Here is a 12,465-nt window from a genome sequence, read left to right as displayed (position 1 = left end):
TAGGCCTAAGTCATCAAGTGACTTTTAAAGCCATTAATTCAGGTGGCCGGGTTACAATACACTAGTATATAGTGCTAGTTATAATACAAACAGATTTAGTATTTGTTTTCACAGTGGTACTTGCAGTGACTTAATCCACATTTGTTTGTTCATAAGTGATTTAATAATTAGTTATGTTGACCACCACCTCATCCTACTAGCGACGTTTGTGATAGAAATGACATCATACTGACGGAGTCAAAGTCATACGAGATCACGTAAAAGACTTCACGTATACAACCAAATTTCCACCCCGCCCATGGATTCATTTTTTTTTAAATTGCCGAGAGCTAAGCACTTCCTAAAATTTCTGTACACCGATTACAAGCATTTAACACTAATATGTAATGAGTGACTTGAATCTTTTCGCGTTGGCCGCTAATACGTGAGTCTATACGTAAACTGAAAAAGGCCTATTGGATCAGCGAAGCTATAGGTTTACTAGTCTCCAAATAATTGTTTTTTTTTGTGTCGGGGTGTATTAAACTCGAGGGGTCCGACATTCGTACAAATCCCGTACACTCTAGAGCAAAATGATTTTAGAAATATTGAAATCAATTGGAAAATCCTGAAATCTGGGCGAAAATCAGTTCCAAAATAAACAAACCAGTTAAAAAACCAGATATCAGCGCTCTGAAATCTAAAAATCAGATTGTGATTTCCGAAGTCATTTTCAAAACGAAATCCCGTACGGAAAATTTTCAAATGGCGGACTAAACAAGTCTACCATAAATCAATACTTATTACTTGCTGTCTATAGTTTTTAATGTAAATCAAATTTTAAAGTAACAGAGTCTCAAGGAATCGATTTGCCCATCGTGACGGCCGTGTTGTTTAAAAAAAATCAAAGAAATGAGCACGGGACTCATTTTGTTAATTGGTCGATCAATAAAAATTAGCGTCCAAATTCGTCGTAATGTTAAAAGCGAGTAAATAAGTCGGCGTGGAAAGACTTCAAATGCTTATAATTTCATTGAGGTGGTAATCCAATCTAAGCCACCTTAAATAATTGACTGGTTTCAAAATGACGTTTTTGCGCGACACACAGTGTAGCAGGCTTTTATAACCTAAAACGCTGACGTATGTTGACGCGCAAAATTAATTTTTATATCGACCGATGGATGACTTTTAAAATTCATTATGAGTGTGACGTGTCATGAAAAAAAAAACGGCAAGTATAACGCTGTTTATCGAAAAAAAATGTCGGTCAAAAATCAAAACGAAATCAATCTTTTTTCATTTTATATCGGGTTGTGATTAACTGTCATCACGGAGAATAATAATAATAATAATAATAATCAGCTAGGCTAATACCCAAGGCACCACCTTAGGCCTAAGTCATCATGCGACTTTTGAAGCCCTTAATTCAGGTGGCCGGGTTACAATGCGTAGGAGGGTGGTGGCAAGCCCTGCATGCCACGAGAACGAGCCAACAGCTCCCTACACTAACTATTACCGTTAACCTAGACAAGTTTTTATGGAAGGAGAAACCGAAGAACTCGGGGGAAAACCCCTTAAACCAGTGGGGGGAGAACTTGCAAACTCAACGCGGAAGGAGTTGTTCCGAGTTTTTACCCAGTGCCACAAGCTGGGATCGAACCCGGCTCTCTTGCTGCGAGGCGAGAGTGCTAACCACTCCGCCACCCCACGTGCGACTTGTAATCGGGTATTTGATTTTATAACGCTACATGGGCGATACTAATTGTTACTACCGCCATCTGGTATCGTTAAATGAATTTAATTGCATTCACTTGGCCGCTTTGGACCTCGTGCCACGATAATGTAATGCAAGTTTTTAAGTAATTTTGACACCGCAAGGTAGCGCGTCGTTGAGTTCGACACGGGCATATAGAGATGGAGACATTTACAAGTGGGGGGGGGGGGGGTAATAAGTCCTGTGGTAGCTGCAGGCCCGCCAAGAGAGGGAAAAGCCGGTAAACCCTCGGGGGCCCGATTGAGAACAAACGAAGGATACTTCTCCCCTAAAATGTATAGTTATCTCCAATAGTTACGGCTCTATTGGGGCCCGAAATACATATTTTTCCGTGGCCCGTACCCGCTCTCGGCGGCTCTGGTGGTAGCAATAATATATTAATTTCGATGACTCTAACAGTAAGCTCCCCTAAAACAAATCAAATCAACCAGATATCTGATTGGTTCCATAAAGCCAGGGGCTCACTGCTCTTCGTAACGTCTCCGTCCTAGCTTCCACAAGCCTTTGCTTCGTAACGGAGACAATGCCTTGTGGAAGGCAGGACGGATACGAAACGGAGAGCCAATGGGCGCCTAGCCTAAAACTGACGTGGCAAAATTTAACCATGGTGCATCTCAACATAGCGGTGGCGTAAATAACCAGCTCGTGGGGTCCCCGGAGATACGGGCTCCCAAAAGATTCGGGAAGCAAGCACGTTTCGCTAGCCACATAGTAGAATTAATTATATTCTTAATCTAACTAAAGGTTCACTTTATGGTCTTATTTCAAAGTAAATCATTTAAATCAGTGGAGCAGCTAGAGCTTTTACGGACCGGAGCGGTCCTTGGGGTTTTTCGGCTGATTGCAGTCCGTCTTTAAACTTTCCTGTTAACAAAATCGCACCCAAAAAAGTACGTATCAACCCCCTGTATCCCTAGCTACGCTATTAACTTAAGTGACATACTTGGGGTTAGATAATAATAATAATAATAATAATAATCAGCTAGGCTAATACCCAAGGCACCAACTTAGGCCTAAGTCATCAACCAATTTTGAAGACATTGATTCAAGTGGCCGTGTTACAATGCGTAGGAGGGTGGTAGCCAACAGCTCCCTACACTAACTATTAAAGGCAAATTCATACCACGGATTACGACTTTCTGGGTAATTTAACTTCTCAGCGTATACTTCAGGAATTCTTCCGCTTCTCTTTTTACTTAACTAGGCCCACGGACGAGTTTACTAACACCAGGGGCCCTTAGACCTGACCTTTGTTAAGGACCCTACTGGCCTTGCGAGCTTATCTTCCGGACGGCCCCTACTTTTAAGCCAGGCCCGGACTGGCCAGAATCGCCGAGGGTCCCCAGCTCAAGCTGGCCCCAAATTGCTTATAATAAATTTTTCCTAAAGGTCCTTTAGACGCGTTTGATGTTTCAAATTAATGTGCACGTAGAATTTAGTACACTTTAAACGTGATTTGTTGTCCTATAAATAACCATTTAAATTTTATTCCATACCCCCCCCCCCCATCACCCGGTAAGGGGGCCCCTCTTCAGTCTCTAGCCGAGGGCCCCCATTGGAGCCAGTCCGGGCCTGTTTTAAGACTAAAATGCAATTTAATAGGTAAAAATAATAGATTTTTTCGGATAATTTGTGGATAATTGTGTGTTTTGGATAAAAATAAATAAAGTGATTAATTCTTATCCAAACGCTGAGTTCTAGTGTTGTGTACAAATTTCATTGGACGAACCTTTACGCTGAACGTTTTACGGGCGGGGGGAAGACAATTTCCGAATTGTCCCCTTCCGACAGCAGCAGGCGCTAAAGCGTCTATCAAATGAAAACTGTACGCAAGAAAATGCACGACTTTTGACGGGTTGCGTTCTCCTTGTGTGGGGTGCTGTGTTTGTTGTAGAAATCCCGTACACTCTAGAGTAAAACCATTTTAGAAATCTTGAATTCAATTTGAAAATCCTGAAATCTGGTCGAAAATTATTTCCAAAACCTCAAAATCAGCCTAAATAAATAGAAATCAACACGGAAATCGCGCTCTGAAATCACTTTGAGATTCAAAATCCCGTACGCAAAATTTGCAAATGTCATTAAAAAAACCCTCAACATGTCCGCCAAAGAACTCTAAATAGAGTCTAAAATCGTCCGTCGAAAAATATTGACGTCCGTAATTATTTTTCCATTTTAAATGTAAACTCTTTCTATACCCGTTTCTAAAAGGTTCGTCAATCTATCGCAAGAGGTTAAAATCTCTACACCGATTAAGTTGAAATGAAACCGAGTACAGCCTTTGGTATTGCTAAATAAGTAATCAGTGACGTAATAACTTTTAGTACAATGACTACAGTCAAAGCTTCAAACGAATAACCAAGTTCATAATAAAATTATCGCGGCCGATCCGTATTTAAACCGACAAATTTTCATTCCAGAAGTTAAGTTATTTACCGAATGGTTACCATATCTAGGGCCCTAGAACTCAGCCATTCGGTCCTTCAAATGGTCCACTAATTAATCGTACAAGATTTAGGGCGCCAAGGACCCCGCAAACAATCAAACTAAGACCCGCTCGGCGCAATTTTATCTCTTTCGCGTCGCATTTTGGCGTCAGCCGACTGGTACCGGGGGACGGCAAAAGTTTCGGAGCGAGGGACCAAGGAGCCCATTTCGGGCCGAGGGCCGAGGGGTAACCGGGACCTCTGGCGTAAAAAAACCCCGATCACGAACTTAGTTCGCGGCGAAATTCGGCGCCGAAAAACTAAACGGCCGATCCGCCATTGCTCGCTCGGCGCCCATTTGCTATCTCCCTCCGAACAAAAGTGATCCGGGTAACCGCCCACGTGATCCGGCCTAACCATTGAGCGTCCGCGATGGAAGCAGACGCGCCGCGACCTCCCCGAGTCGATGGCGGCCCCCCGACACTCCGCGGCTTCCAGCCTGCTAGCGTAGGAAGGGGACGCAGTGCTCCGCCATCGAGAGGCGACGAGGAAAATACGGCTGTTCTAGGAGGCGATATACGGCTAGCAACGGCGGGGAGCGGATCCCCATCGAACGCGGCTCGCCAGCCACGACGAAAGCGAAGACACTAGCGCCTTTACAGACTCCAAAGGCTAAAAAAGCCCGAAAAAGGCCATCCAGAAATCACTCGTAATTCCTCAATTCGAAGCGCCAGAAACTCAACTGAAGGTGAGTTTGACTCCTCGTAACCTCTACTATCCGACACGGGTCGCGGGCCGGGTCGGGGGGTTCTTATTTTTGCAGCGCGAGCGATTTTTCGGAGGTATGTCGAAGCGGGCGTTCCGTAAATCGGAGAAGACAACATGGCGGTTTGGCGAACGTGATAGAGAATTCCGACGCGGCGCCCGCCGAAAAGGCGCGTTCTGAGGAGCGGACGAGGCGTCTAGGGGCCCCGGCGCCCACCTCTCAGGGTGCTTCGGAACTCGGGGTCCAAGAATCCGGCGACAGGGGGTCGCTGGCGCCCTCGTGGTGGTCAGAGTTGACGTTTATTCGGAAGAGCGTCAACGGCGAGCGCCGGCGGAGGGGGCTTTGCGGCAGCCGCGGGTCGACGCGCAAAATGGACGACGTGGCGCGCGTTGGGACTCGGCCCTTCATCGTACGGGTTTTCAGTTCGTCGCGTCACCAATTTTCGAGTTAGGGCCGCCAAATTCGGCTTATTTAACGACCAAAGCGCGTTTTATAGGTTAGCTTCGTCGCTAGCCGGTCCGAGCAAAGGTAAGTGTCATTTCTCACTTTATACGATGAGAGGGAAGATTGTCAGGGAAGCCATCGAAAGCCACCGATCTACTGGTCCATTTTCTAAGTTCAACCTCGACTGCCGGTGACCTCGTAGGCGCCCGGGACTGCCATGGTCGGATTGTCCGCACTATGAGCTAAAGGATGACACCGGTCAAGCGTCCGTAACTGGAAAAGAGGAAGAACGAAGAACTTGATTTGTCGAAGAGGCGGATGATTCACGTCGGTCGATGCACGGGCCGAGGCTTAGCGTTTTCCACGCATCGTGGATGGTAACTCAGTTGCGCCCTGATTTCAGCCCGAGGGATACTGGCACCGTGGCTTTGCCGTTCTCGCCTTTCGGCGCGAGCCATAAGTGGACACTTCCCGGAACCATGGAGGGCCCAAGTTCATTGATGAAAAAGAAAACTGCGATCCCCACTTCAGAATGCTTATGAGGGCTTACTCGGAAACCGCTCAGAAGGTCAAATACCATATTTGGAGGTCGAAATAAGGCTATATTAAAACAATGACCGCTTAAGAATGTTAGATTCAAACTTTCTATTTCGGCTTTGCAAGTATCATTTAGGATTTCGTTGGGCCTTGTTACGGCAGGGCACCCACCAGATCCCTAGCATACCCAAAACTCCTTATAATCGGGATGTGGTGCCTCAAAAACTTGTTGAGGTTAACGGTATTAGTAAAAGTGTAGGGAATCCTATTATTTAAAGCTAAGTCTAGTCAGTTTTTGGGATCCCATTCTTTAAAGCTATAAAGGCTAGTCGGTTTTTGGGATCCCATTCTTTAAAGCTATAAAGGCTAGTCAGTTTTTGGGATCCCATTCTTTAAAGCTATAAAGGCTAGTCAGTTTTTGGGATCCCATTCTTTAAAGCTATAAAGGCTAGTCAGTTTTTGGGATCCCATTCTTTAAAGCTATAAAGGCTAGTCAGTTTTTGGGATCCCATTCTTTAAAGCTATAAAGGCTAGTCAGTTTTTGGGATCCCATCCTTTAAAGCTATAAAGGCTAGTCAGTTTTTGGGATCCCATTCTTTAAAGCTAAGGCTAGTCAGTTTTTGGGATCCCATCCTTTAAAGCTATAAAGGCTAGTCAGTTTTTGAGATCCCATTCTTTAAAGCTAAGGCTAGTCAGTTTTTGGGATCCCATTCTTTAAAGCTAAGGCTAGTCAGTTTTTGGGATCCCATTCTTTAAAGCTAAGGCTAGTCAGTTTTTGGGATCCCATTCTTTAAAGCTAAGGCTAGTCAGTTTTTGGGATCCCATCCTTTAAAGCTATAAAGGCTAGTCAGTTTTTGGGATCCCATTCTTTAAAGCTAAGGCTAGTCAGTTTTTGGGATCCCATTCTTTAAAGCTAAGGCTAGTCAGTTTTTGGGATCCCATTCTGTAAAGCTAAGTCAGTTTTTGGGATCCCATTCTGTAAAGCTAAGTCAGATTTTGGGATCCCATTCTTTAATGCTAAGACTAGTTAGTTTTTGGGATCCCATTCTTTAAAGCTAAGGCTAGTCAGTTTTTGGAATCCCATTCTGTAAAGCTAAGTTAGTTTTTGGGATCCCATTCTTTAATGCTAAGTTAGTTTTTGGGATCCCATACTTTAAAGTTAATCAGTTTTTGAGATCCCATACTTTATAGCTTAGTCAGTTTTTGGGATCCCATTCTGTAAAGCTAAGTAAGTTTTTGGAATCGCATTCTGTAAAGCTAAGTAAGTTTTTGGGATCCCATACTTTAATGCTAAGTCGAGTCAGTTTTTGGGATTTGATACTTAAAGGCTAGGAATTTACTTAATTTCGGTTGGGAGCAAGGGCGGATTAACCCTTTCGGTACCTCTAGGCACAGAAACATTTGCCGGGCCTAGGGCATTGTCGAATGGGTTGGTTAGCGAAGTAGGGGCAAGCCAAGTACTTCGACCATAGGGCTTTTTAAGAGTTTTGGCGCCCTAGGCACGTGCCTACTCTGCCTAATATTTAATACGCCTCTGGTTGGGAGCCTTGCTATGGCCTTATACATTTCAGTTTAAGAAATTGACCATATGAAAACGGACTTTTAAGTATGGCAAAACATCGTTGACTTAATCAAGATTTCACATTGATTTGACCGCTTAAAATATAGAAGTTAAAGAGGTTTATAGAAAACGACTCTCATCTTTTCAATCACTCAAAATCTCCAATCATTTGAGTAAACCACTTGCAGAGTATTACTTATTTAATTAACTGTCATTAAAATAATTGCTGTATAAAATTAGTACTGTATAGTACCATTTATCTTTAATTAACTGTGATAATAAACGAAAAATACTGTACCATGTATTACATGCAGCTTCTATAAAAATTCTGTAAAGAGCTGCAAATAAAAAAAATCTTGCACAGTATCTAAATTTTAATTATTAATGTTTCTGAATTTATTTTTGTAAATTTCACTAGCGCGTGATATACTTTGCTGTAATTTTTAAAAGCATTCGTACCGCAGTTTTTGTTAAATTTACCGTATAAGGTATGGCTTATACGCTACAAGATTAATAATACTGTCATTATAGTAAGGTCTTTATAATGGGCGGTACGCGAATAGACATCAAATACAAACCGCAGGCGGATTTGGTACCATACAACATCGTGTTATGTTTGCCAAGAGTTTTTTTTTTGGCTTCAAGGGGGGAGGGGTGCTGGTTTGAAGAGGGGGAAACAAGGGTCCTATTGAGTTCAGCGCGTGCTCATTATTAAACAGAGTGATTTTTCATTTGGTCTTTTGACATTTTGGAGTCAAGACAGTAATCGATCTACATCACGATTGATTTTTTCTTCTATATCTGCCCCCCCTCCCCTCCCCCTTCCCTCTCCCGTTTTTATTCGGAGATAAGCCCGGCTTGAATTTGGAGAAGGAAAATATGCTTCAAAAAGTTGTTCGCGAGCGTGACACATTTTTTTTAGAGAAAGGTTTTTCCCCCCGTTCCTTGTGATCAATGTCTCTCTGAGCGCCCGGAAAAGAAAACTAACTAGACAATCTTGAAAAAATTCGAGATTCGAAAACTCGAATCTGTTTTTCGTTATTCCAATTTTTAGAATTTAACTTAAAAAATTGTTAACACTTTTTAAAAGATATTCATAAGTGTGTTTTTTGGAAAAATGTATTATTAAATTTGAACTTTTCTTTTATTAAACGCAGATTTAAAAATTTTCTTCAATTAAAAACCTAATTTTAAGTAGAAGTTTTTATTTTCTTATTATTATTATTATTATTATTCTTATAAGAAGGATCCGAGGATTTCGAGAACACTTTTAAGATTCAGATTCGATAAAATGTTAATTATTCCCACCTCAACGTGTTCTTATTATTATTATTTTATGAAGGATTCGGGAACCTTTTAGAATTCGGATTCGAGAAAGTTAAGGATTTATACCACCTCTACATTTATTAAATATCTCACATCATGATGTATAGAAATGGGAAAAGGTATTTAACGAAATTTCCCTTTGCAATATCCACGCGTGATTTCATTATTTCATGAAAATGTAATAAATGTTAAAAATACAATGGCCATTGAAAACATTTAGAGAGGATTCAAAGGGCTAAATTAGTGTGAAGCGTGCACCGAAACGATACGCCATGAAACCAGATTTTCGTAAATACATACCATTATATTAAGGACCGTACGGAGACCTCCAAAGCCACTAGGACAGAGGGGTAACCCTGGTTATTACCTTCTTTTCGGAGTGGTCAAATTAAAAACCTCGGGATTTCCGAAAAGTGAATAATATATTTTTCCTTTTTTATTAGATGTTTACATAAAATAAAATAAAACTATAAAAAATTAAAAGAATAAAATGTTTTTATCCGCGTCACGAGCTAAAGCTTTTTAGTGCTTTATTGGCACGCGCGTTTCGCACGTGGACTTAACTATAACTATACACTCTTTTACGAAGTCGGCCATTTCATTACAGTCCTAATTTAAAATAGTACAGGCAAGGGCGCCTGCACGTGCTCATCAGCTCGAGACGTCGCGCGCACTTGACCGCGTGAAGCGGCCTTGCATGCGCTATTTGAAATCAGACCTGTAATAAAATGGCAGCTCTCGCAAATAAGGATATAAAAGAGTGTATAGTGAAGTCGAAAAAACATTTACACGTAACCTCCCGTATTTTATAGAAACACCAATTAAACCGTAACTGTTTTAGAATTTATTGGAAAATTGCCAATTTGGAAAAATTGATCACCAAAAAATGCAGAATACCTAATTTTCGCACGTGCTAATTATTATTCTTTTGAAATTTAAAAACATGATTTTTCAGAAGAAACATTCAAGTCTGCAAGATCACTAAATTAACGATATTGTAGTTTAGTTCAGTGATGTCTGGTATATCTAAAAAAGCCTTTATTTTTCTTCATTTTTCTAAAACCACCCGATAATCGGTACTCGAGAAATCTGTGCAGTTTATCAAAATCAAAGGTGCAAATTTAGTGCAAATAAATATCTTATTTAAAATTTTTCCTTTTTTACCATATTTCGTTTTGACTTTTCCGATTTCGGAGGGAGCCCTATTAAACTATTAACGAACTACAAACATTATCACATTTAATTTAAATATAAAAATACTTTCAAGACAGAATGTTTCCCCAGATATGTGCCTAGAGTTAAAAAAGGGGTCAAACATAATTTCGGCTTCCACTCATAGCCATGGTCTACTCGCTCCGCCCACCTCGACACGTCAAAGGATTAAATCCTTTGTACCCACTGTCAAAATGGGCATCTCTTTACAATGCCCTTGAAAACCAAGCATAGCCGTCGCTATAATAACTGTGTTGGTTCTTCGCGCCATCTATTATTCCTCCGAGTAAATTCGGTTTGCTTTTTTTCCATAAAAATCTTGAGGTTTTAAAGCAATAGTTAGCTTTCAGCTAAAATAAATTCCCATGAATTGCGGCGTTGCAATGAAGGCTGTGAAATAGCTTATTTATTTTATACAGGCCCAATTCATCACGCGACTTATAATGCCTTCAATTCAGGTGGACGGGTTATATTTCGTAAGAGGTTGGTGGTAAGCCCGTCATGTCACGCGTACCAACAGCTCCTTACACTTACTATTACAATTAGATTTTACAATGATCAACTGCGTTGCCAGTTCCTGAAACTAAAATTATCGTACCAGGGCCCCAAAAAATTATCGATTTCAATAATACATTATCGTACGCCTGAAAACTGGCGGTAAATTTGAATTTTCTGTAAAATACTGACGTTAAACTTGTTAAATAATTTTTTTAATAACACTTAAAGCTCAACGCATTGAAAACCTACGTTTAAAAGTATAATTTTTACAGACAAATTAAAAATGATCGTACATTATCGTACGCGCAAGCTGAATTATCGTACGTCCCAAAAATTAGCTCGAAATTATCGACGTGTACGTAATTATCGTACGTCCGACAACGCTGATGATCAACTACTTTTCGACGTTATAAACTTTGATTTCTATTTAATAACTTATCTGGCAACAAAACGTTTTCTTAATAGAAAATGGAAAGGACTAAATTGAGTACGTACAATTACTGACATAAACTCCTCCGCGATCTAACAATAATAATATTTAATAACATGAATATCAATTTTATTTTAATTTTTGTGGAGCATTGAAGGAATAGTTTTGCTAAAGAGCTGGAAATTCAAAAACGAAATTTTATAATTTTGGTGGTAGAACACCAATTTCGGGTTAAAATTAGTTTTAATAATAATCAGTTAGGCTAGCCCTTATGAAAATTTTCTGGGTTTTTCTAAAGAAAATTTAAATGTAAATTTTTAAAGAATTCCTTTAGACTATCCTAAAGAATATTTCGGAATATTGGCCCCTTTTTCTTAAGAAAAATATTGGGTTTTCCTATAGAATTTTATAAAGATTTTATCTAGAAATACCCTTACATTTTTCGAAAGAATATCTTTAGAAATATTAGTGTACACATATTCTGGAATATGAAGAAACGACCAAGGACGTCATATTTAATTTAAATTAACGTGTTAATAAGTGTTTGGAAGTCAAACTCGAAAATAAACTCTTTCTTTGCGACATAAATTGTGTTCTAGAAGGAAATTAACTAGAAAAGCTGCGCAACGTTCAGAAATCTTTCACCGTTTTTTGTTTACCTAACTTGTTAAACAATGCAATCATTTCGCATTTTTAGACAATTTCTATCAAATATTCGCAATTGTGTGCAGCAAATATGACCGAAAAACGTATCGATTGGCGAACAGTATAACTAGACTTAAGGTCATAAGGCATACACATGTATTAAAAATTTCAAAGATAATAGACTAACTAAATTTAGAAATAAATTAAAAATAACACAAAATCGTAATTCAGGTGAATTATGAAATACCTTTTTTTTTTCTACCAAAAGAAAAAATTAACGCCCTAAAAATATTTTCTAAAGATTTTTCTCAAGTTATCTATAGAAATATTTTACTAAACGTGTAGTAAGAAGTGTCTTTAAAAAATTCTATAGAAATTCTCTAGAATTTTTCACTAGACTTAGAAAACTTAACAACCCCTTAAAGCACTTTATAATGTTCTATAGAAAAACATAGAACGTTTTCATAAGGGCTTGTATTAATAGCTGCCACATAATCCAATATAGATTTGGTAATTTACAGTTGTAGAGCGATTAGTTTGATTTCTAGGTAACCTACATAACGGGAGCAATTTCAAAATAAATGTATTTTAAGTGGAATATTTCCTGTCTCTCAGATTTCAATATTTATTGGTTTTTCCTTAGTTTATTAAAAATAAATAAAAAAATAGTTAAGAATGAAAAAGTAGAGACAAAATTAAAAATTAGATTTTAGTATAATGCCTAGTAACGAACTATCATGATACAACAGTGTTGCCACGGTACACGGAAAACTTGGAATTCCTGCATTAATCAGGGAATTTGAATATACTTATAGGTCTAAAAATCAGGGAAAAGTCCGGGAATTTTATGAATTAGTCTAAAAACTG

The 12,465-nt window shown here is 39.4% G+C and overlaps 1 protein-coding gene across 1 annotated transcript in view; it reads left to right on the top strand.

Annotated features, from left to right (window-relative positions):
* Nucleotides 1-4,708: 4,708 nt before the first annotated feature.
* Nucleotides 4,709-12,465, top strand: part of LOC149924971 (uncharacterized) — a 126,673-nt gene continuing 118,916 nt past the window's right edge. The window contains exon 1 of the mRNA XM_090161249.1: nt 4,709-4,927. The gene's annotated coding sequence lies outside the window, so the exon portion shown is untranslated. The remainder of the gene's footprint in view (nt 4,928-12,465) is intronic.

Source organism: Leiobunum rupestre, chromosome 10 (assembly GCF_980474605.1).
Source record: "Leiobunum rupestre chromosome 10, qqLeiRupe1.1.hap1, whole genome shotgun sequence".
In the NCBI taxonomy this organism is placed as follows: domain Eukaryota; kingdom Metazoa; phylum Arthropoda; class Arachnida; order Opiliones; family Sclerosomatidae; genus Leiobunum; species Leiobunum rupestre.
This window is presented reverse-complemented; position numbering and strand designations above follow the sequence as displayed.